General features: G+C 38.9%; 1 protein-coding gene across 38 annotated transcripts in view; it reads left to right on the plus strand.

Annotated features, from left to right (window-relative positions):
- PTPRD (protein tyrosine phosphatase receptor type D) overlaps nt 1-24,543 on the plus strand; it is a 1,925,499-nt gene that overhangs the window by 631,685 nt on the left and 1,269,271 nt on the right. For all 38 annotated transcript variants that reach the window (XM_075596164.1, XM_075596174.1, XM_075596156.1 and 35 more), the window contains exon 4: nt 6,878-6,989. The gene's annotated coding sequence lies outside the window, so the exon portion shown is untranslated. The remainder of the gene's footprint in view (nt 1-6,877; nt 6,990-24,543) is intronic.

Here is a 24,543-nt window from a genome sequence, read left to right on the forward strand (position 1 = left end):
TTGGTGAAATGGTACACCTCTGTAGAATTGAAAGGTACATTAATGATGTTATGTCTCACATTTACAGGATTCAAAATAATTTATTTTGGCATACCTGACTAAGAGCTACATTAGCATATATATTATTACAACCTCTATCATACAGATAAATAGAAACTGACAACAAAAAACGAGCAGATGTTTTTGCAGACTCCAAGTTTTCCCCATATGCTATAATACAAGTGCTGACTGACTTGAGTCACCCTTCCCTTATCTCTAACATTTAACATAAATAATTTGTATTTTGATACTCTAAGGATGCCACCCCTTATTTAAGGGTTAATATATGTCCAGCATAAAACTGTTTTACTGTACAATGCCTACAGTCTAGCTTCTCCATATCTATTGTATGACATCTAATATTACTGTAAACAGAGTTTGAAATTCTCTTTTATATTTCTTCTTTTTCTCTTCAAGGTATACACATGCAATATATGATGTGAATAAATAATATAACTTTTCATTGCCTTTGTCCTCCTCTGGAGACTTGATCTTTATAACTGGATCTAGTACCCTGTACGCGTTCAACAAATATTCTATATATTGATAGAACCATTCACTTTTCTACTTCTGTTAAAATGTATAGGTACTTAAATATTTTATACCCACTGTCATGGAAATTGTGCACTTTTAGGTAATAAAACATGAGTTGTCCTCTTATATAACTATCTCATGGATTACACATTTAGTTTTCTTTGCACAACTATACAGTATATAAATTGATCGAGCGGAGAGCCACAGAATCGCTAAAGGCCAACCACAACATACTGTAACAATCAAACCTGCGGAAAAGGGAGGAGCAGTGGTCTTAATGAACACCACAGACTACCTGCGGGAAGCACACAGACAACTCTCTGATGCAAAGTATTACACCAGACTGCAGGAGGATCCAACAAAAAAATACATGAGAGAACTCAACAGGATCATTAAAACACTCCCGATCCACACAAGAGAACAAATTCTGGACCTGATACCAGCTAACCCAAAACCTGGCACATTCGACATGCTCCCTAAAATTCACAAAGAGGTTAACACTTGGTACTCTATTATCTCTGGATCTGGCACACTGACTGAGATTATTTCTAGCTGGGTGGAAGGCATTCTAAAACCACTTGTCAGGAACCCACCCAGCTATATCCAGGACACCACTGACTTGCTAAACAAACTTTATGCCATTATTCCCCTCCCAAAAGGAACACTACTAGCAACCATGGATGTAGAATCACTTTACACAAAGATCCCCCACAAAGATGGGATTTCAGCCTGCAGATACTTGCTGGTACCGCAGGAGCCACTCACAGACAGTGACTAAATGCATCAAATTTATTCTGACCCATAACTACTTCACATTTGGAAATGACACATATCTCCAGACAACCGGGACCGCTATGGGAATTTGGATGGCGCCACAGTATGCCAATCTGTTCTGCGCAAAACTAGAACGTGACTTTCTTTCCACCTGTCACTTGAAACCCCTTACATAACTTCAATACATTGATGAAATCCTCCTGATTTCGACTCTGGGGAACAGGACCTGCTACAGTTCCATTAGAACTTCAATACGTTCCACCCGACCATCAATCTCAAACTCACCCATTGCCCGGACTAAGTATATTTCCTAGACACCACCATTACTATAAAGAACAAGCAACAACAGACTTCTGTATACCACAAACCTACAGACAGAGCCAGCTATTTGAGGGACAACAGCTTCCACCCGACACACACTAAGCATGCAACCATCTACAGTCAAGCCTTACGATACAACCGGATATGCTCCGACACTGCCGACAGAGGCCAGTGGATTACAGCCTTGAGATCGGATTTCATAAACCGTGGATATAATCAGAGAATTGTAGACCAGCAAATCCACAAAGCCACCAGAATACCAAGAAGTGATCTCCATGAAAACAGAGAGAAAGAGACAAGCGACAGAGTACCTTTGGTGGTCGCATATAACCCACACCTAGAAGCCCTATGCAAGATCACCAGGGAACTACAACTCATTCTCCAGGAAGATACAAGACTGCAACAGGTCTTCCCTGAAAAACCCTTATTCTCATACAGACAACCTCATAATCTCAAGAAAATGATGGTGAGGAGTAAGGTATTCAAAAGTAGAAATGACTGCGGGACAAGACCATGCCAGGACGCAAAATGCAAAACCTGCGCAATGCTCCACACAGCGGGAACAATACAAATACCACACAGGAATCTGGAGACAAAATCAGAGGAAGTTATACCTCAGATGTAGTGTTCTCATATAATCATAAAGTCCAAAATATATATCATATAGTTGCTTAAAGGGGGAAAAAAGAGAAGAAAATGTGTGTGCGTGCCGAGCACACACATTTTAAGTGAAACTTCTTTGTGTTTTGCCACTGCTTTGTCACAGAAATTATATTTGTGATGGCTATGTTTCTAATTAAAAATTAAAACACAATTTAAGTGCCAAAATGCATAGAAGTTTGATTTAGAACCCGCGTGCGTGGCACTCACACCCTGTTTTACCTATTTGCACATCTATATGTATAGCAACTGTGAATTCCTTGTGTGCGTGTGTGTGTGTATGTGTCTCTGCGTGTGTATGTGTCTCTGCGTGTGTCTCTGTGTGTGTTTGTGTGTGTCTGTGTGTGTGTCTCTGTGTATCTGTCTGTGTGTGTGCCTCTGTGTGTGTATGTTGTGTTGTGTATCTTTGTATGTGTGTGTGTCTGTGTGTGTCTGTCTGTGTGTGTGTTGTGGGTGTGTCTTTGTATGTGTGTGTGTCCCTGTGTGTGTGTCCCTGTGTGTGTGTATGTGTACCTGTGTGTGCCTCTCTGTGTGTTTGTGTCTCTGTGTGTGTGTCTCTCTGTGTTTGTGTGTGTGTGTGTCTCTGTGTGTGTATGTGTGTGTGTACCTGTGTGTGTTTGTGTCTCTGTGTGTGTGTCTCTCTGTGTTTGTGTGTGTGTGTGTCTCTGTGTATCTGTCTGTGTGTGTGCCTCTGTGTGTGTATGTTGTGTTGTGTATCTTTGTATGTGTGTGTGTCTGTGTGTGTCTGTCTGTGTGTGTGTTGTGGGTGTGTCTTTGTATGTGTGTGTGTCCCTGTGTGTGTGTCCCTGTGTGTGTGTATGTGTACCTGTGTGTGCCTCTCTGTGTGTTTGTGTCTCTGTGTGTGTGTCTCTCTGTGTTTGTGTGTGTGTGTGTCTCTGTGTGTGTATGTGTGTGTGTACCTGTGTGTGTGGGTGTCTCTGTGTGTGTGTCTCTGCGTATGTCTGTGCGTACCTGTGTATGTGTCTCTGTGTGTGTCTCTGTGTGTGTGCTGCCTTTGCATGTGTGTTGCGTCTGCGCATGTGCGTGGCACCAATGGCTACTGCGCAGATGCACCCAGCCATCACTTACTGCACAGGTGTCCCGATACCAGCGGCACCGGCTCCTGCGTATGTGTACTGAGTGTGGGAGGCCTCTGCATGTGTGCCGAGCTACCAGCACTGACAACCTCTTCGGCCAGCAATGACATCACGTCCGGGAGTGCACTTCCTTCACATGAAGGCGATTTACTCTAAGGGACATTTTCATTTGGTAGGAGCCAGCATAGAAGTTTCACTTCACAAAGGAAAACTAGTGAAGTATAGCAGAACCCAAAAGGTATATGCAACATAAGATGTGATATATGTATTAGAGATCTTTCTGCCAGTCTGCAATCTTGTCGAAGGTGTTCTGTATTTGAGGCTATGCAAATAAGAATAAAGAACATAGTGTAATATGTGGTAATTTATGTAAAAAAATAATCAATGCACTTACAGACATCATATGGAGTACAGCATTTTATAATTGCCGATGGAGGGTTCCCCTCTCTGATGTTCTCGGCGTCTTTTTGCCTGTCTAATCGCGTTTGCCAAGTAATGTCACTTTCGAGTTTCCAGCGTGCCTAGCGTTCTACGTCAGTGACCTTTCCTCCCTACTTGAGTTCTCAAATTGAGGTTTTAGTTGCATTATTTTCCTCCTTTTTCCATTTTCTCCTAAATGGTTCAGAATTCTCTCTCACAGTGTGGCTTTAAGGTCTACATTTGCAAAATAAATAAATAAGCCTTTTTTTTAAAAATTGCAAACAATCTGTTATAAAGTTTAGATCTTTAAAGTTATTCCCATTTCAGTACTAGTTCTATGTGGCACTGCCGTATAAAATGTTTCTTTCACAAAAATGCTAATTAAAATATAAACAGAACATCACTTTAAATAGGTATAAATAATATTTCATGTATAGTTTAATCACAAAACAATACCTTCTTAAAGCTGCTTTTGTGAATCTTTTAGTACAATTTTAAACCTGTTTCAGTTATGTGGGATATTCCATTTGAACGTTCATAATTGTCCTTTCAAAGACATTATCAATTGCCAGGAGACTGAAAATAAATAAGGCTACATGCATGAGTTGAAAAGGCTGTATTTTAATATGGCTAATCATTATTCTTTCTGCCACTTGAATTGTAATAATAATAATGAGTCAGCACATATTCATGAGCACTTTCTGCTTCATGTAGTTTGTACTTCAATTAAAACTGATTTCTATTTGAAGTGGAACTCCTTTGTATTTTTGCCCACATCTCGTTATTGCAGCTCACTATAATAACTAATAATAAATAATAACAAATAATAACATCAAACAGATGTGTTATTCTGTTGCTTGTGTTATTCTGTGTTGCTTGTGTTATTCTGTGGATATGGGGCCTTTGTACTAAGTGTTTCCAATAGAATATTTGGTGCTAAATTGACGCACAGAAATCAAACATTTCCTTGTGTGAGCTTAAAAAGTAACTTTTTTTTTCTCAAAGTGCAGCTTAAGCACTAAAAATGTGTTAACTCATGTATATTGGCGCAAACAAGGACATGGAATGTGCATGTCGTCCCGATGCAAATGGTATGCACAGCATTTGGTATCTTAGTGGCAAAAAAATGTGTCAAAATCATTCACCAAGTTGATCCTGGTATATATCCTAAAAAGTCTGTTTATATTATTAGTGCAGAATTAGAAGCAGTTACTTACAGTAAGATGCTATATAGCAACAATTTGTTTTTGTTTGTACGAAGCACAGATGTTTTATAATGTTGTTATACATGAACAAAATGCTATTATTTAGTAATGCTGGTTATAAAATTAAAAAAAACATGTTGTTTTCATTTAAATATTTTCAATCAGGTACTGTATGCAACACGACTCAATGGGTCAAGCATCATTTCAGACAGCGAACAATACATCACATGTAAGAAGTCATATGACCTTAATGCATACCATGCACATGTTATTATGCTTTGTAATTGTTTTTAGCACAGTAATTTGGACACAATAAACAATTTGAAAAATCATGTTAGTACATGTGCCCCCCTACATGCCCCCATGTGATAGAAAAGCTCAGGTCAAATTGGTGTCAACATTAAGCACAATCACCTGTTCTACGGTATAGAAAATAATATATTTTGATTGCCATTTATCTATCTCAATGTCTTCTATATCGCATAGACATACCGAACACTGCTCCTATGCGCTGGGCCTCTACTTAACTAAGCAGTTCTACTACTTATAATATCTCATAAAGAACATATTTTTAAACAATGTACGTATTGACCTCCTTAAGCATGTTATGTTATCATGTGTAATTCAAAACAAGATATGTGATACTTACAGTATTAACAACATGTGATCATTAGACATATATTTGAAAAGCATGTAACAGTAGAGATTAGTTTGTGTTAACTATTTTCAATGGTTTTATTTACTGATGCTAAGAGCCTTTATTAAAATATTTAATAATAGAGATGTGCAAAGCTTTCGCTCAAGGCTATGAATCCAGCAAACCTTTTCAGCTAGGGGAAAAAAACATAACCTAGTCACCGTTTGAAAGTGATTCACCAAGAATTCAGACAATGTGCATTGCAATTTTGTGTAAGATAGAAATTTGCTTAATTCTCTAAAATCACTCAATTCAAGTAATGCTCAATGCTACAATATAATTAGGGCACATACACCATGTTTTGTTCACTGTATGGTGATATTTCGTTGAAATCTTGCAAAGAATTGCAGAATATAATCCTGATTTTGTAACATTATTAGCCCTTTGAGGCTTTGTAAAACATTTCACAAAGGAAGCAAGATTGGGGGGAAAAATCACTAAAAAATGTTGAGACTAATTTATCAGATTATAATAGTAATAGATGCGTTCTCCTTCGGGGGCATGATAACCAACCCCACACTTAGAACCTCACACTCCTTACGCCCAATCACTTATATTACCGAAAGGCCTCGCTAGTTTATACACAGTCCTCGCGCCGTCCTGGTGTCCCCCGGAGACAGATATATTTTTATCTCTAGATACCCCTTCCCTTTCTCCTTCCCCCCCACCCCCTCCTTTACCTCCTCCCCCCCCCCTTTTTTTTTTTTTTTAATTTTTAATTATTATTTACCCCAGTACCTTACAGTACACATGATGATTCCCACTCACATAGCTAAGTAGGGCTCGAAAAACTATGTGAGTTTGTTATGCCTTTGTTATTGTATATGCTATGCTAAACATGCACCTAATGCCTTTTTTCTATGTATATCATGCAGTTATGTATAATAAAATACAAGTTATAAAAAAAAAAAAAAATGTTGAGACTGCATTTTGGATAGTTTCACATATCACTATTCATTAAACCTACGGTATTATCAGAGAAGTATTCTGTCAATCAGGGATCAAAACATAGAGTAGTTTATCTAATATTTGTATAATGCATTTTGCTGAGTGCCTACTGTAAAAAGCAACATAGATTCTTTATTGTCACTTACTGTCACTAACGTCTGACTCCTAATATTTACTTCCAGGTGAAAACAAAAAAGGTAACCTCCCTTCTAGAGCTTGGCAATGTATTTAGAAACATCAGAATAACAGCATGTTGGCACCTGCACAAACTGCACTGATCAGCCTCACCTCCTGGTAAGTTTAAAACCAACCAGATGTATAAGGTGAACATTGGCTCTGTAACTCTTAATGATTTGTTTAGCATTGCATAACAGACTTACAGTATATTAATTTAAGGCACATGTGGCCACTGATGTGGTATGTAAGAATTTATCTCCTACCTTTAGTATATGCATCTTCCTGGGAGAGTTTCGGATGGGGACATGAAGGCCGAACTGGGAGAACCATAGGTAAAGCTAGCCTGGAGCATCACAGGAGTTTTCCACTGGGGTTAGATAGATTTGTACCCAGAGATTATCCACACAGCTCCCCACAGAGGCATATAATCCTGGACCAGAGTATTGTAGAGATTTTAGCCTTAGACCATTTTTTGATACACCAACCACTGCTGGAGAAAAGCTAATCTCATTCAAATGTATGAAACTGAAATTAGCTGCGCAGGAAGCTCTTATCTAAATATCATGTAAACTCTGTTCCTTGTCCATTGTGGTCGAAGTCTCAAACAAAGACAAAAAGGATATATATATATATATTTTAACACAGCAGCACATTCAGTTTGAATGGGACTGCCAGGGATCCCCGCTGTTAATCCAATGGGCCATTAGTGTGTCTGCAGAAATGTCACTGAAATGTTGCAGCATGTACCCAGTATGTACCTGGGTCTTGTTGGTGATTGCCCCAGATTTGTTTTAGAATACTCGTCGGCACTACAGTATATCATATTCAAGGGTCAGATGAAGATTATTAGATTATCTCGGTTACATGTACTTTCTTACTGTTTACAACAAGTTGCAGACCACTGACCCTATCTCAAATATGTTGAGATATGTATACAATGTATGCATTAGTCATTGTCCTTATGCCCTACAGTAGGTACGTAGATTTTATTGTAACTAATACAGTGACCTCATAGGATATCTACATGCTATATATGCCACTAACAACACTATATCCATTAGGGAATTTATTTAATCCCCCTAGTTCTCCAGATTGCAGTATACTTTTTGGTATATCAGGGTATTTGATGTATACTAGTGCATGGTTCACTTTGTCACTTTATTTGGGTGTTGTTTTTATTTAGCATTGTTTAGTTTGATCTCCAATTTTTCTAAATATAATCAAAATACATTTTTAAACCATCACATTTTTCCAATTTTTGAAGTTTGAGTGCCTACAACTGGGATTCCTTTTTCTCTTTTTAGTTTATATTTTTGTACAACCTCAAAGAATAATTTTAAAATTCAGTAAGTATTGAAACGGTGTTTCCCCCACCTGGTGGGAGATTTGGCCATTACTACGGTGTATGGTGCATTTACCTGCTGGTAACAGGAGGGCTGAGTCATCTGCCGATGGTAGTGGGGGCAAAGGACTAGGCTTCTGGGGTTTATACCCTACATATTCTTTAGCAGTGCAGCGCCTCCATCTCAATAGGCTCCAGGGAACTGAAGGCAATCTACCACAGTAGAACGATTACCTCTCCCCCCAGTAAGGTCACACACCAAGCAGGAGGTATAACAACAGGAACGGTTTATTGTCTTCACTGTACAGCACAGTAACAAGGCAGAGTTCTGCCAGATACAGTCTCTCAGATATCACTGAAGGGTGGTCCCTGGACCTTCACTACAGGCCAAGGGCACCCGCAGCAGTCCCATCTTTTCCCTGCCGCTCTAGCAGAGGCAGAGGTATGGTACACACACCCCCAGAGGGAAGAGGACCATAGAAAGCCCAATAGTCAGGCTCTTGACTGTGTGACCTGCCCCTCTCAAGAAGGTAGAGGCACTCTAGAATTTGGGGTGGCACTGCCCTTAAGTACAGCCAGGAGGAGGGCACCAGGTCTGTCTCATGATTGGTGATGCCCAGGCCGGATGTCACCGCACTCCCACTGTCACTCAAGTGCAGCTCCTCAGAGGGGAAAAACCCATTTCAACTACTGGCAACCTGATTGTACCAGGGCTTACTGCTAGTACAAGGCAGAATAGTAGCCATCAGGTGACTTGGCTACAGTATTCTTTGGAAAAGATTATTGTTTAAGTAGGCAAGACAAAAGTGGAGGTTATTCAATTTCAAGTGAAAATATGAAATTAAAATAATGTATTATTCGAAATAATTTTCCATTACAGTTTTGGCAGCTCATTTTTTATATATGTAGCCGGTTCCCCGCTCACCTCCGTGGCGGGTGGGGGAAGGCTGCAGGGCGACCGGAGCTCCATGGCGTATCTGGCAAGCGGGTGCTGCCGTCTTGAATGATTGCGCCTGCGCAAAGAATGCCGGGTGCATGCGCAGTAGGGCAGTAGATGCAGCGGCCATGTTAGGTGGCTCCTAAGTCCTATTGACTTTAAGAGAGAAACTCCAGCTGGCGCTCCCTCAAGAGGCGGATGCCTCCGGCAAGGAGAGAGAGAGAGTGTTCAGCAGACTGGCGTCATGGGCTCACTGTGCGATTCTGCATATTCACCATCTCCCATCTACCTTGGTCTGGCCTGAGACCAGGAAGGTACCCACGTGCACCAACAGCATTACACAGGGGGTAGCTCTACTCCACACACATTTCGGGTGGCTGTGCTTTGTGGACCCCGGGTTGTTAAGTGTCCAGGGCACCCTCATAACTTTGGGGAAACTCACAGGGTGTGGACATTGTGGGGGACTTAGTGTGGTGCATATACCGTGTGGGTATTGTGTGGGGTACTACTGTAATGTGTTATTATTATTAGAGTGCTAGTAAACTCTTACATTATACCCGTGTGGTGTGTATTACTATTCATGTATTAGTTCCTGTGAGGGGTTATCCTGCAGTGCTAGGATCCATCCCAGGTGGAGGCGCTGTAACCAGATAGACGAGCTCACCCCAGGCTCCCAGCGCTGAAGTCTCAGGCCTTCTGTAAGCCATAGGTAAAGACAGCACGCGTAGTTCCTTTAGTCACAGGGAAAGGAAGCTACATATATGTCATTAACTTTCAATGTTTCTCTAAACCTAGCAGCATGATATAAAAGGAACATAAATATCTGAATGGATACCTTACATATGTTATACAGGCATACCCCGGTTTAAGGACACTCACTTTAAGTACACTCGCGAGTAAGTACATCTCGCTCAATAGGCAAACGGCAGCTCACGCATGTGCCTGTCAGCACGTCCTGAACAGCAATACCGGCTCCTTACCTGTACCGAAGCTGTGCGCAAGCGGGGAGACTATAGAGCCTGTTACGCATGCGTTATTTACATCAGTTATGCACGTATATGATGATTGCAGTACAGTACATGCATCGATAAGTGGGGAAAAGGGAGTGCTTCACTTTAAGTACATTTTCACTTTACATACATGCTCCGGTCCCATTGCGTACGTTAATGTGGGGTATGCCTGTAGTGTGTTTTAGATCTAAACTGTGGCTGTAGATTTATTGATGTCATTTTGCCTGAACAGCTTTATAACATTTATATTTTTTCACCCCTACATATTTTTGTTATGATGCGTAATGTGTGTGCACAGTTGCCTGCACCTCTTTTGAATATTATATAGATAGTCATCAAAAGGAGGAAACAATTACTTTATTCAGCCGCGGCCCCTTTTATTCTATCACTTCACCGATATTTTCCGGTGACTTTTTCCAAATGCCACGCGCTTCGCCGAGTTCATGTGGCGTTCTTGCCGTATTCATGTTGCAATCATGCCGGCGTCCACCGCGCTTGATCTGTTTAATGAGAATGTTTCGGATTTAATTGGTTGCAATTCTTCGCGTATCCGCCAGGTGGAAGATATTCATGAATTGTAATGCGCATGCGCTTCAGTAATGTGTCGACTTGCAGGTGTATAAAAAATACCACAGTGGTCCTTTGTGAATTGACGTTGGTACTGAAGAAGTTGTACAACATTGTATCTATTTAGGCGTTTCATATTAAAAACTAAATGCAAAATGTCTACTGTCTGGTGTTCTATTCCATTGTCCAGAGAGGTCCAAAGATGAGTACATCACTGCAGTGAAAAAACAAGCGAAAGATTCCTCCTTGAATGCACTCAGAAAGGCTAGTGAGAGTGATATGGTTGATACACTAAAAAACCTTTTAATCACATACCCTGTATATATATAATTAAAACCATGTTTGTATAGAGGGGGATGGTGTAAATAGTCCAGGACCAATCCCTACTGACAAGCCAAAAGATCTTCCTTAAAATAAATAGGCGGAAGATAGTATAAATAACAATACACCACCTTAAAGGGGGCTCGCTAACTTAGAGAGTCACCTATGTATAACTTCAGACTAGGAAACCTGTCCCGTCTAAGGAAATCCTATTGTCAATAAAATCAGCAGACCTGAATGGATGCAGGCTGTTGATACTAGATCTGAAGGGGTGATAAACTGAAAGCCGACTGGTCAAATAATAAAGACCTTTGTAATGTCAATAGACCACATTAAGTATAGATGTAAAACAACTGAAGATAGAAGAAGGTGATTAAAGGAAAAAAAAAGACGATTGGGGTACCTGAGCCGGATCTTCATGGCGGATGGCATTGGATGCTGTTGGAGGCCTTCAAGGTACGTGAGCTTCCTGTTTCCCCGGGAGTCGGAGGGCCACCGCTTCTAATGGTAAGTAATATATTCAATGTTTGTAAATGTCTCTTTTTACAGGTTTAATCTTTGGATGTGTTTTTTGATTTTTTGGGGGGTGGCACTTTGACTGATAATATATTAATCGGTACCTCTTTAGGGTACAGATTAATACATTATTATGACAATATTTGGGGGGCATTTCTCGCTTGGTATTGGTATTGCTTTTTTGATTTCATGTATTATGTGGATGTCATTGTTTGTTTTTTCATGCTTAATGTAATTAAAGCTTTGTGATTGGTGTTCGTTTGTATTTAATGTTATATTATGTTAGCTAATGTGTTTTATGGTTACTTCAGAGATTGTTAGAATTTCTTTCTTCCTATTTAACTGTTTAAATTCATTAATGTTGTAGTAATTCATTGTTTAGATTGGTTAGTTTTACTATTAATTTTGAGTTGGTTTCGGAATTAATTGTTTAGATTGGTTAATGGTTTAATTAATTCATTGTTGATGTTGCTATTGATTGTATTGATTGGATTACCTGGCTACTGTTTGTATTTAGTGACGTGTGATTTTTTGGAGTTTAGTTACATTATATTATTGTGTGTCTTGTGTATTACTGTATTGTGATTAGGGTGCCCATTGAGTGCTATAGGGGCTTATCATGCCCATATTATTATTATATGGGTATGATGTACCACTATACTACTCAATGGTTATAGGGTGGGTATAGTCAGTCAGGAGTGGTTGTTTAGGCCTCACGGGTGGGTGAAGGGGGTATTAGCCCTAAGGATGGGTGTTTAGACCTTGCGGGTGGGTAGCGGTTGTGTTAACCCCTTTATTATCTTAGCGGTATTAACCGCTAAGGTAATGAAGGGGTTAACGCCCCCCGCAACCCCCCCGCAATGCCTAAACAGCCACTAAGGGCCAAATTCCCCCTTCACCCAACCTCGCTAGCTACAGTATTGTATTGTATGTTCCTTACAGTAAGCCTGGCACGGGTGTTTAACTCCTTCATTTCCTTAGCGGTTAGCCGCTAAGGTAATGAAGTTGCCGTACATGCATGTTTCCTGCCTCGGATGCATGCCGGGGGGGTCCGGAGCTGCTATTAATGGTTATCAGCTCCGGAGACCCCCGGCATCAATCCGAGGCAGGAAAGGGGCCTGATTTTTTCTAAGTCCCGACACATCGCTGCTCATCGAGACCATCTCCCCACCAATTGACCAAAAAAATTGTGGTGAATTGGATTTGGGGAGACGATCGCCTTTTAGGGCTGCGATGGGCTGCGATAGGCCGCGACAGCCGACTCGCGGGTCTCTGAATCGCGCGAGTTTATCAACCATCCGAAAATGGTCGATAAGCAGCTGATTGCTGCTCAGTCGGCGAATTTCGGATAGCGATAAAATTTTGCGGCGATACAGGCCGTTATCGAGCACTTATCGAGGCTATCTGAATACGAGTGCCCATTTTGGGCGATAAGTGCTCGATTAGGGCCTTATCGAGGCTTTCTGAATAAGGCCCTTAATGGCTGATGATGGTAGTACTGATCTGTGATAGGAGAAATTACATGTAATACTAGACTAATTCCTACAGTATATTCAATACATAGATCAGTAATAAATCTAGTGCAGTTGCTTTGCCCCCGTTTGCAGATGGCAGACTTTGATAACACCTTTTGTGTCGGCTTGCTCCACTTGTGTCAGTTACTGATTTACAGAGTGGATTTGGAGCAGTTAGGGAAGGCGTTGCTTGGATCAATAACGTTCGGAAATGTACAGTATCAAAGATTGTATTGATATAATGGAATAGACAGGGTTGCGTCAAGTCAATCCACAAATTGTCAGGGGTTGTTAATCTCTTTTGCTCAGAACCACATGTAAGAAGATCAAATAACCAGTTTCTTCAATATAAGGCAGAAGCAAATTGCTCTCTCACTTCATACATACCCCCAATATATTTAGGGTCAGTTTTCAAAGGCATGTTTATTTTGGGACAGGCTCCTAAACATAGAAGTGCTATTTGCCAGTCACTTTTAATCCCTCCAAATCTAACTATACAAACCACCCAGTCTCCACAGGCTACAGAAATCAGGATATTGACTTCTGTTTTACTTTGCTACTGTATATCTTTCTTCATTTAAGTCCTGAAAAATAACACAGTGGTGCCTCTACAGTTTACCTTTTTTTATCTTGCATAATACAATTTTGAGCGTTGGCTGAAAGCCCTTTGAGTAATGTTTCTCTTCAGCGTTTTATGGCCCAATTCAATTATTTGTTTTTCTTACTGTTTATGTTATTGCTGTGATTAATTAGTTCTGAGGAAAATGCGCTCATAAAAGCAGTAAAGTCACAAAGATCCTGGCAACTTCATTGATTACTGCTGCCTTGAAATATCGCTACAATTTGTATTGACAGTCATTGTTTGAAATATTTAAGCAGAGCGCTTTCTCGATGAATTTATTATTTTGATAACTTAACAAGAAGGCATACATTTCCATATTACCTCATAAAACCAATTACATTGGCAACCGAATGCCTAGCTCCAACACTCAGAATTTTATGTTAAAGAAATACACTTATTTAAATATTTATAAAATGAGAGTTGATAACAGCCATTTTAAAAAGCAATTGGTAATGAACAACCATCAAGGGAGCCATCATTATTACAGCAAAGTGCTTTGAAACTCCAGCGACTGAACTTGTGTAGAGGCAGGCAATGAAATTTAATTAAAAGCCGTCAAAAATAAACTGAATAGGTGAACATTGAAAGACTATTCTTTGGTACATAATGGGATTGTGCCTATAAGGGCATGCAAAGTCAACTAATGGGAGAGGTATGTGTAATGGGTTATATCTAGTTCATTGTAACCTCAATAAAAGAGGGACATCATTATATTGTTCTTAGCTGTCAAATATACCTGTAATTGTGGGACAAGCATGTGCATCCCCTGGCTTACTAGGCAACCATTATTTTCCACAGGTCTGAAAGGTATAAATAGGTCGGAAATAGCACATACATATTTGTAAAAACTATCAAAACAATGTTTTCTTTTTCATAAAGCATTACTGATTACATTTTCAGAATCATACCCTGCTCTATATTCAAAACTGGTCTGGCTCATGTAGACCTGTCAAGGCCGAGCCTCCCAGAAATGTTGTAGCTGTAACTACTGTGCATCACGATGTGTAGATTAGTGAATAGTGATATGCCTAAGTAATGAAACAAGCAAAATGAACACAATGACATAATAAACTACTGGAACAGGTGATCAAGATGAGGCATTTAGTGTATTTCTTCCGGTCCACATGGATGAATGTATATTTGATGACATTTGTGTGATCTTGTATAAACTTATTTGCATTGGCAGGGAATTACTCAAACTGAATTTGTAAAAGTTGGCAAGTACTTAAAAGCATAGGGGCTACAGTACTGTATGTATAAAGACTTGTGTTTTCAAAATGGAGTGAAAGAGTGCATTGCATTAAGAATTAGTTTACTTACCTGAAATCATTAGCGACATGTTCGTCTGTCATTATTCCCATTCTTACTTTTGTTACACAGCGTTCTAGTATTTGTATGGAGTGCAACATCTGAAATGTGTACATAATTATACGTATGTACTCAATAAGATATGTTATGGTAGCTTTCACTTGCATTTGTTGTTTTACGACAAAAAAAACTTGACAGACAATTTTGATGCATTTATGATGCACAAAAGGGGAACATGCTTGAACAATAGTTTAATATTACATATTTTCATATGTGTGCCACAGACATCATTCATATCCTGCCTCTAACTCACCCCCTAGTGTCATTTCTTTCTTTAGTGAAAAAGATGTTGACACACATTGCACAAGTCCAAATTGGTTTTATGCATTCACACCGAGACTCACTCACTTGCTATTCTTCTATGCATTGGTTTTACAACAAAATCACTTATAGCGACGCTTTATACATATCCCCCATGGTCTTTGTGAAATTTTGTATTCCATTCCATTCAGGAATAAATCTTTTACTGACATAAGAAATACATCATGTCATTCAGCGAATGCAAAGTTTCCTGGCATGTGACATGTCATTCTACCACTAGAGGCTCCTGTGGTGAAGAAAATGATGTATAGATTCATTTGCAGTGTGACTAAGATAACGTATTTATTACAACAGATTCATGTGAGTATGTGGAAAGTGTACCACAAGGATGGAAATTATTTACTGTGGTTCGTTTTTATTTTCCTATAATGATGTGTTTTAATGAAGCTAACGTTTTCCTGCTAATTTTATTTCTGTGCGTTAACATCAATAAGCAATTGATACTTTTGAATTGTAACCAAGCTTTTGTAAGTTAAAATATGTTCAATTACACGTTACTAATGACTATAGATTACTAAAGCGGCTAATTGTATCACTATTTCAAAGCAAACATTTTAAGTAGCAATTTATAAATGTCTGAAAGATACACATTTATTTGAAGTGGTATTTACTGATTCGTAGTATCTTTTGTAGTGCTGAAGCCTTTCAAAAGAAATCAAAATGCAAAAGGAATATTTGAGTTCTGCAAATAACAGAGAAGTGGTTACCAGGAATCCTGAATTTGTGTCTAATTAACCACAGATTAATTAACTGATATTGGTTTAAAAAAAAAAAAAAAAAAAATATTCCAAATTCAGTTTCAAACAGTGAAATAATAGAGCAAACTAACATTTTTAGACCTCTTAATTAGGTCTGTATTTGCAATGAGACTCTTCAGAGATCCATTATCACCACTATCTGTACTTGTTTAATTGAGAAATGGTTGAGCACTGATGGTTTTACTGAAGACATTTTAATTGCATTAGCTACAGTATGACAAGCATGCACCTAACCTTAGCAAAATCCTATTAAAATATTATAGGGGTCACATATCAATTTACAAGTACCCTTTGAGGCACTGAAGTGCTATTATTGCTGGTGTTTTGTTTATTTTGCATTTCACCTGTTTGTCAAACATGTGTCCATTTTATAGATGGGAACTGCAATGCTGTTATGTTGATGTCAAATTAATTTAATACGTTTGTGTCACATTACAATGTCACAAAAAAGCATAATTTGAAGACTGCTGGTACCATGATGCTTCGATAAAAAGTATATTTTAGATGAGAAAAAACACAGCTGCTGAAAATTAAACGTTAGACATGAAAATAGCTGTGTTAGTATTTGTGTGGTTACATTTTAAGCATTAAAATGTGTATATCCATCAATTATTGCTTTCTTTGCTTGCAGAGTAAATGTCAAAACATGTGAAGATGAGATGAGACATTTTTATCAAGATAAAATTATTAAAATATATATTTAAACAAATATATATTTTTTTCTTGTAAATAAATAGTTGGTTAGTACTGTTATTATGACTTTAAACCATTTGTGGAAATGACCCCTATGTTCTGTGACAATAGACCCTATACCCAAAGCACAAAGAAGCATAAAACGTACTCCCCATACATTAACATGAATGTTGTGGTTAAAAGCCTTTTAGCCTGTATAGAAGGTTATTGCAGCCACACCACCCTTTGAGCTTTGGCATAAACAAACTACAGTACTTACCCCTATACTAATTTTAAGAGATGTCATAACATCCAGGCCAAACCTTCAATGACTCAATCAACAAGTACCATTTGTCTAATACATCTATCCTCTGTCACATCTGCTTTGATCAAAATGGCTGTTTTCACATTATTTCAGAAAAGGGATGTTAGCTAGATATATTTATTATCCCTTTATCTAGCTCTACCTTTATCTACCTCTACCTTTATCTACTCACTGTATAAGAACTTTTTCTAGTTTTCTGTATTAATATATATTGATATAGTGTACTGCACCAAGCCTAAACTATTATCAAAAGTGACGATTTAACAAATGTAAAGTCAGAGAATATAAGCACTCAAAAATAGATTAATTGGAAGCAAAAAACATGGTACATCAGAAAAATATATTAAAAGGAAAAGCAGATACTATACACATACCCTTTTGTTGGTACAATTCAGTAGAAAATAAATTACTATCTACATTATGAAACGGGGACTTCAAGGCTTAACCTTTTGCTGCCAGAGGGCTCTGCAATGTAAGTTAATATAGACATTGTCCCCCACCAAAAATGAGCCATCATAAAAACGAACAAATAAACTTTTAACCCAGCACATTTGGAAATAAGCAGGACAGCATTTTTGTTAATGCTTTTTCATCAACTGTTGTTTTAGTTTCCACACTCAAGTAACCAGTAACTATGTAATTAAAGCTCCTCCAATTGTTCAGAGTGCACCAGTGGGGTATTCCAATGGTTTTACTCTTGTTTTATACTTGGATGAAATGTAAAACAGAAAATATAACAACAATAAAAGAGACAATGTGTAGTTAAACTAAATGAACACTTTTCTTAGGCTTTCTAACACATTTTGAATGAGTATGAGAAATTGACGGCAGATGATACCGCTTGGCCCATAAAAAAAGATAAAGACTGTATTTATTTTTAAAACTATACATGTACAATGTCATGGGATCCTAAAATAAATGTACGGAATTTAATATGCTGAAATTATGTACAGTGGTTAACCATAAAAAAATAAGCACATTTATTTGAAGTGGTATTTACTGATTCGTAGTATCTTTGTAGCGATGAAGCCTTTCAATAGAGCAGTTAATTAGGAATGTATTTGCAGTATACAAAAATGTACAGTTCCCTCAAAATGTCATAAAAATTAGCATATGGCCTGTGGTGTAGGGATCACACAAACAAAAGAACAGAAAAACAAAACACCCTCTCTCCCCCCCCAATGTGGTCACAGAATCTAGTTGATGTCTTTACTTCGCTCGCTCACTCGCTCATCCAAAGAGATGTTTAATCGTAACTTGAAAAAGAAAATTTAAGAAAATACTTACATCATTTTGGGACCATGCACATAGACATTTACTTTAATGGTTTGAGAATTTCAATTAAAAAAAATAAATTGAAGGAATTCTCAACCAGACATTATATAAGTAATGGTGGGTAAAAAAAGTGACAAACAACCTCCACTACCCAACAGTAACTAAAAATATCACTTGTGAGCACATTCACGTCTCAGATAGGTCTGCAGCTCTGCCCTTCACCATTATCTCCTAGCATAGAGTGCTTCCATGGCAGTAAGGGATTCTGGGAAATGGCATGCAAATGAGCACTCACAGTGTCACTGTAACAGGAACTTATCACTGTTTGAGAGAAACTGCCTCTAAATCCAGCAGTGTGCTGGTTAGTTGCACACAGGCAATCAACCAGACTGCACGTGGCTGATTGAGACTCTTAGAAAAAGCCTGATGTGAGAAACAGGAGAGGGATTCCTTAGCTCACATTTGGGCTGACAAGGAAAGCAGAGAAGTCTGCACACAGACACTGTCTTGAGCACAAAGGTGTGCTGAGATCAAGACACCTATAGACCTATATTTCCTGGACACAGAGGACCTGGGAACCTGCCAGAGACTGACATGGAGGGCCACCTGCTTAAGGTACCTCCTGAGACTTTGGGGTGAAAGGCTGGTAATGGGAATATCCCTCCTGTCCTGCAGATAGTGTCTGGGGAAGTAAATTATCCATTACAAAGGGGGGGGGGGGTTGTTATTTTGTTGTTTTTGTATGTTTTGCCTGGATAATGGAACAGGCTCAATAAAGCCACAATATAATTTTACCCTAATCAGTCTCCATGATATGAACCTCTGCACACATCTCTTACAGTCACCTTTTGCTTCATGTTTATTAGCACTTGTATAACACAGATATTCAGGAAGAAATACAATCTTTTTTCAACACATTGTCTTTGCCTTAATACTGTAAATTCTCTTATTTTATTTTGAAAACAATATAAATATTGTCAAGTTAAATCTTTGGACTCATTACAAAATACTGCAAGGGTCTCTAAAAGATACCACAATGTAGGAAGCAATATCGTACATTGCATTAATGCTCAGTAATGACTGAAACAAATGACTATATATGTATAGCATTTATATATGAATATGCTTTTTTAATTTATATTAAACTTCTCAATATGAGTCATATCTATACTAATACTCTTTGCAAATTGGTGCTATAATGGATCATTATACCGAGGATGCCTGTGTGAATAACAATTACATATGACTTGACAGAGAAAATTAGTCATCTTTCTGATTTAAATTTCCAGTTATTTATATGAATTGAAGTCTAATGACTGATGTCAAATAGCTCCCTTTGCAAGGTAATTGACATTCTGTTTTTATTGGTTCCCCTAAACCATTGCTTTAGATTTTAATCATTTACTAGGATATGTAGTTTAAGTGGAAGAGAAATTCTGCCAACTGCTTTTAAATTTGAATTTAGAATGAATGTAAAAGAGACCATAACAATAATTACCAGGCTTCCAGCCGAAATCATTTACCTCAAATATGGCCATTCATAAATGACTTATAAAATATGAAATTTCATATTGTAATTTACATAATTCATCTCTTTGAGTCCTTAGGCGTGATAAATGGGTACTTTATGTAACCAAGGCAGAGTTTTTGAAGCTTGCCTAATCATTTAAAAATAAAATACATTAGAGATGTTTGAATTTAGTAAATGAATTACATCCATTATGTTGTGATGGTTTAAAAAATGTCTGGGAACGAAAATGTAAAGCAAACACATATTAGACGTTACTGCACCCATTAACGCACTGCAATACGCTAGCGCTATCTCAATATTTATTGCAAGAAATACTGTGACTCTATTGAAAACAATGGTAACCCACATAATATTTTATATTTTATTAGTTATGTAAACCAGGTTTAACGGGGGATAATAATGCCTGCTACAGTAGGTCTGTATGCAATTATTCAATATGTTCTGAAGCCATCTTCCCCTTGTTTAGAAGATTTAAGATCAGTCATTTGAATAAGGGTTGAATATTCCATAACAAGGAGAAGACGGCTTCACAGCATATTTACACAAATTAAGTTCATACTGTAAGTCCTAGGGGTCTATTTATCAAAGTCTCTCACCTGAAAATCCATGTCAAAATTGGGGCATAAGCAGTGCCATATTTATTAAAGCAATAAATTGAATTGTATCATATGAGACATTTTTGTTTTTGACAAATGTCATGCAATGGTTTTACTGGAGTTTTGACCTACTGTGAATTTGCAGTGGGGAAACTTTGATGTTTAGCCCTACTAAAGAGATATCTGTAGGCAGAGGAGAAAAAAATACATGTACAATGTCTATTTCAGGACATTCTCGTGTGTCATGCAAAACTCTGTCCTCCCTTTTTGAAAACTCCCTCCTCCCTGTTCCTAAACTCTGTCTCTAAAACGCTCTTACAAAACTCCTTCCTTCTAAATCCCACTTCCTTCCTACCAGTCCCTGCTCCCTGCTGTTGCACTACCTCCAACAAAACCCTCCTTGGTACTCCATTTTAGAGGAGGTGGTTTGGAAGGAGCAAGTGTTGTGTGAGGGAGATGGGAATGTAGAAGCACAGAGGAGGAGGGTTTCTTTGAGGGAGGAGGGCGTGTAAAAGTGGGGAGGAGGGAGTTTAGGAGGAGATAACTCTTAGGAGGTAGTTTAATAGAAGGGAGGACAGAATTTAGAAAGAGGGAAAAGGGAGTTTTCAATGACACTCAAAGATGTCCTAAAATGGACACTGTATATTTGAAACAGGAAATCCTCCCTTACTAAACAAACTTATCAAAGAACTAACTTGTTTTCAAACCTATTGTAATTTAATCTCAAATATCTTTATTGTTTGCTATACTTACATTTTTGCAAATCTATACTGTAGCTGGGGATTATTGTCAATTAAATAACATTGCTGTCAAGGAGGTCAGAAATTCATTTTGCTTCCATGGGTTGTTTTCTCCAATAGTAGCAAAAAGGGTCAACAAAAATCACAACAAACTATTTTTTTCCCCAGTTGAGCAACTGCTGTAAGTTCAGCATTTGCTTACAAAATAAGTGAAAAATATATATTCCGGGCTAGGCAACTTTGGAGCAAATGTATACAAATATGCACAATTGTATCAAGGTCAATTTTTGTTGTACTGTATGTGAGTCAGGTTGAGATTTGGAGAGTGACAAAAGGAGAAGTTAGGACGGGAGTTACACTGCATGATGTCCAGATTGCAGTGAAGTCTTTCACACCATCACTTTTACTTCCTTCAATGTGTGTAAAATATTCAGGAACATTTAAGATGTAGGTGTAACTTTCTCCCTTCTAATAATCCGTAAGAACATGTTTCTTACATGTGATGCTTTTTTTATTTTAAAGAATAAATATACAGTACCCATGTGTATTAACCAATAGGATTCATCCATTAGTCCCTCCCTATTACGATTAAGGGTATTTAAGGATGGACAGGGAGATAAATTGTTACCCCTCCTACCATGAAGAAACGTAATCTCATTTGTGAAACGGACCGCAGGGGTTAGATGATGTAATCGCTCTGACGTTGGTGGTGGTGTTTGCCGTATTGCTAGCTGTGATGTGAGCTGCTCGGATGGCCATATGAGTCGTATGGCGTTTGTGCTCATATACACGTTTGACTATAATACTTACCTGTCTATCGATTATACCGTTTAGACTTTAAGAGATTTAGGAGACATTTACTGAGTTACCCATGCTCTCTATTGAGGCACCCGATGGAGTGTATGGTCGGGAACATAGACTGCACAGTGGTTATATTTATATATTCATGCATATCTAAGCAATCTAGAAACTCATTGCATCTGCCTATTTACCAGCAATAACTGTAAACTGACAGGGTTATGGGCTAATTACCCACATACAACCGACTCCTGTCCGGCTTCTGTCCACAGCAATTGAGACTATCCCAACTTGCTTTGAATTCAGGCAGTATACAGACTGCCCAGGGGATATCTCTATATATTTGTGTGTCTAAGTATATCCATTGACTGTTTGCAGGTATTTACTCACTAGCAATAACTGTTTGCAGACATGGTTACGCGCTAATTATCTGCATACAGCTGACTTGTTATGTGGCTTTGGTGTGCAGGAACAGAGACTGCCCCTTTTTTTTTTACTGCTGCAATTTGATAATCAGTAGCTTCCATCCAGATACAGTGTAGCATACAATGGCAGCAGTGGATACATTTGTATCAAGCTTTTACTCTGTCTGAAGCAGGACACCATGTATTTCAACTATCTTGTTAGCTTGGTGCTCATGTGGTAATGGGCTGCTATCCCCATAGATAGATAATATTGATACCATTCTTGTAGTATAGCACAATCCAACTTGGTTATCTGATATATAGGTGTGTAGACATATTCTACATTGTATATCTTATATTTTTGACAAGAGATTTTTTCCATTGACACAGGTTACTCAGCATAGGCTAAGGCTGCGCTTATAGTGATGGCGACAGCGAATGCGATGGTGATATCACGCTGCAGTCGCTGGAAAAATCAAATTGACTTCCAGCGATCGCGACCAAGCTGTCGGGCTGTCGCATTGCTTCTACTATAAGTGTACGCGACGGCGGCAATACATTTGTTTTGTCACAACGTCGCGTCGCCGGCACTATAAGCGCAGCCTTAGGAGGAGCTATATACCGCCATCATACATCATCTGCACCAGCAAGATTTTAATACACTTGTATATATACCCTTCACCCCATGTTATATTGTTACCACTATTGTGTTCAATAAAATGTTATTATTTTCTTTATATGGCATTTGTTAGGTTATCATTACCTTGGATTATACATTGTCCTACCTACTTTTGTCCCCAGTTAGTGCGATTTTGTGGAATCTTTTCCGGCCTTTTCTTTTCTGACCTGTTCTTGTATAACAGTATACTTTATTACCATATGCACCATGGGAGATTATCTTTGTCTCTATTTATGATTGGAGAGCGATGGGCATTCTCCGTGTATATAAGCTTTTCAGGGCAGGGACTCCTTTTTCTAATGTTACTGTTATATCTGAAGTGCTTATTCCCATTATGTGTTATATTATTATGGCGTCTGTATTACCGCCGTGAAGTGCTATGTACATAAATGGCAATGATAGAGGATGATCTGGCACACAATTAATCGTATTAGAAAGATATCACCTGCCGGTGCCCACGGACTGAGGAGGGCTCTCCTGAAAAGTCCCCAAGGAATCACATGTAAGAAGCAAAAGGTCCGGCACTCGGTCTTCCAAAAAGTTAATTTAATACAGCAAAAAATCCAATGTTTTGACTGCAAGAGCAGTCTTTATCAAGGTGAGAGCTGATAATAAACATACAAAGATTCCCTAATATACCCCCACACTCACCCTACTAAGTCACCGCAGGTGAGGACTGGCGCGAAAATCGGATTAAATATGACGTGACATCCGCGACTGACAACTGCGCATGTGCGGTATAGCCCACATGCGCTATGGGACCGACATCAGAGTACGGGCAGCATCAGTGAGGGCAACATGTCACAATACTACGAACCCACAGGCCACTCCTCCTATGTTGCGATAGCAGGCTACCAATCCCCGACGTCAGTGACTGTCTAACATCACTGGCAGATGAGGCCAATATGGGGAGATGCCAGTACTCCAGTGGAGGTCCGCTCATGCGCCGAGCAGACCACAACAATGTGAGAGTCCCGCGCATGCGCGAGACTCTCCAACAACTTATTGCCCTTCAGTTACATTGTTGGAGAGTCTCGCGCATGCTTGGGACTCTCACATTGTTGTGGTCTGCTCTGCGCATGCGCGGACCTCCGCTGGAGTACTGGCATCTCCCCATATTGGCCTCATCTGCCAGTAATGTTAGACAGTCACTGACGTCTGGGATTGGTAGCCTGCTATCGCAACATAGGAGGAATGGCCTGTGGGTTTGTAGTATTGTGACATGTTGCCCTCACAGAAGCTGCGCTTACTCTGATGTCGGTCCCATAGTGCATGTGGGCTATACCGCACATGCGCAGTTATCAGTCGCGGATGTCACGTCATATTTACTCTGATTTTCGTGCCAATCCTCACCTGCGGTGACTTAGTAGGGTGA

The sequence above is a fragment of the Ascaphus truei genome, chromosome 1 (assembly GCF_040206685.1).
Source record: "Ascaphus truei isolate aAscTru1 chromosome 1, aAscTru1.hap1, whole genome shotgun sequence".
Taxonomy (NCBI): Eukaryota; Metazoa; Chordata; class Amphibia; order Anura; family Ascaphidae; genus Ascaphus; species Ascaphus truei.